A 2,515-nucleotide genomic window follows, 5' to 3' on the forward strand; every position below is an offset into this window, starting at 1 on the left:
GTGACTGCCACAATGGACTCTAATGTTTTCGGAAGTATGAGAATAGGACAGGGTTCAGATCTGTTGGGTCCCAATGAGTCATACTCAACTCGACAGCACCTAACAACAACAACGACTAAACAACAAATCACAGTGACTAATCAACCCTCATTGCTTATTGTTTTTTCCTCCACTCAACTTATCTATTAATTACTTTTTGCTCCCCTATTAATCCCCTGTGGATTGTGCATTTTAAGTTAAATCTGATAATCTGTACATGCCACTGATTAGGGCTCTTAAAATATTTCATGTTCATGAATCAGAAGATGTAATACCATTAAGATAATTCTACCCAAAGTGAAATATAAGTTCAATGCAATTACTATTACAATTCAAACAACATTTTCTTTCAGAAATAGAAGGCTGATCCTTAAATTTTTCTGAAATTGAAAGGGCCCCCAGTCAAAACAATCTCAAACTTAAAAAACAAACAAACAAACAAAAAAACCAAACCAAACAACCCACTTAGGAGGAATTAAATTTCTTTCTTCTTTCTTTCCTTTTCTTTTTTTTTTTTTTTTATGAAACGTATTGTTTCTTTTCCTTCAACCTTATTTCCACTTTTTAAAAGACCGCTTAAGACCATTCGGTGGTTGTTCCGGCCCACTCAGTGGCCTGAGCAGTGGGGGCTGCAGACCAATCCTCCGTCTCAGGCTGAGCGCCCCAGTCTTCAGTAGGGAATTGCTGAATCGGCACAGAGGGCACCTGGTCGCCTTCGGACCAGTCTCTAACTTCAGACTGAGAGTGGCAGTGAATTCAGGAGCAGGGGCCGTCCTTGGTCACAGCCTTTTCAGCAGCAGCCTGCATTTCCTTTTCAATCTCTTCCTGATCTCTATAGAAGTACAGATCAGGTATGACCTCCCACGGGTGCTCCCGGGAGATTGTGCCACACATGCGCAGGACTTCCTTGGTCAGCATCCACCACATCAGACCCACGGAGTGAGCTCCCTTGTTGTTGCACGGGATAGCAATGTCTACATAGCAGAGGAGGATCTGTGTTACACAGGGCAATGGTGGGCAAGGGAACGTACGATGCTTCTATCAGAGGCTGGTGGTCAGCCCTGGGATCAGTAACCACCAGAAGACGAGGCTCCTGGTAGGCTGCCTGGATCTGGTTAGTGAAGGTTCCAGGAGTGAAGCACCCAGAAATAGGAGTGGCCCAGTAGCAGCAGCAAACTTCAGAAAAGCTCTGTTTTTCTGGAACAGACCTGTATTTCTGGAGGACATGACACTGACATCAGCTAGATTTTCAATGGTAACAATGGCGCAAGCAGCCAAGAGCAGCTTCTCCCAGGTCCTCTTCAGGTTTATGGTGTAGATGCCATCACTTTTCCTTTTGTAGATGTACTGTTCCATTTGGAAGTCAAAGTTGGTGCTGCCCAAATGCAAGGAATTTGAGGACATCCTCCCCCTTCATCTGCAGGCCTTTAAGGGCTCCGGACATTGTGGACGTTTCCCCTTTCAGTTACGACAGGAACCAGAGCAACGCCGTATGGAACTTTGTGTGGGTAGTGCAGAAAGGCAAGGAATTACATTTCTAATTTCAAAACATACTATAAAACTACAGTATTTAAAACAGTGTACTACTGGTATAACGATAAGTACACAAGTCAATGAAATAGACTAGAGGGTTCATAAATAAAGCTATAAATCTGACCAACTGATTTTTAAAAAATAATGTCAAATATAATGGAAAATAGAAAAAGAAACTTAATGGGGAAAGGTCTCTACAACAAATGGTGCTGGTATCGCTGGACTTCCATGTCTAAAATAATGAAGCCAGAACCACACTTCACATAATGTTTTCAAAATTAGCTCCGAATGGATTAATGGCCTAAATAGAAATTTGACAGAATTGATTTCTTTGAATCTGAAAGATCAAAAGTAATAGATTCAGATGATCTAATATTAATAAGAGAGATGAAATACATGTTTCTTAAACTTCATACACTACAGAAAGTATCCATGGAAACTTCATAAAAATAAACACATTTTTAGGCCACACAGAAAACCCTAAGAAATTTTTACTAGCAGATGTCATCTGCTGAGGAATAGATAAAGTCCTCCCATGATACTTTAAATTATAAATTCACTCACTGACATTGAATACATTATCACTCACAGAGACCCTCCACCGGGTTTCCAGGTTGTACATCTTAATTTGATAAAATGGCCTATCAATTTTCCCCAGAGGTCCTGATTTCAATCAAACCGCATTTTGTTTAGTAGTTCAACCCTCACAGAAGATGGATTTGAACTAAGAACCTGTAAGTTATCAACCCCATATATTATGCACTTTACTACGAAGGTGCTTTAAGTTAAAAAAGTCATCACAAAACATGAAACTCTAACACAAGTGCTTAATAAAAACCTGTTAAAAAAAAACTGTTCAGGAGTCTAGAGCGATGGCTACATGGTGGAGTGGACCTGGAGGAGGGTTTGTAAAACAATGAAAGAATTTTTCTTTTACTTTTCC

At 40.3% G+C, this 2,515-nt stretch overlaps 1 pseudogene; it reads right to left on the reverse strand.

Annotated features, from left to right (window-relative positions):
• Positions 1-615: 615 nt before the first annotated feature.
• Positions 616-1,483, reverse strand: LOC102847807 (annotated as a pseudogene).
• Positions 1,484-2,515: the final 1,032 nt, after the last annotated feature.

This window comes from Elephantulus edwardii, unplaced genomic scaffold (genome assembly GCF_000299155.1).
Source record: "Elephantulus edwardii isolate Elephantulus edwardi_28Jun2011 unplaced genomic scaffold, EleEdw1.0 scaffold00031, whole genome shotgun sequence".
Lineage (NCBI taxonomy): Eukaryota > Metazoa > Chordata > Mammalia > Macroscelidea > Macroscelididae > Elephantulus > Elephantulus edwardii.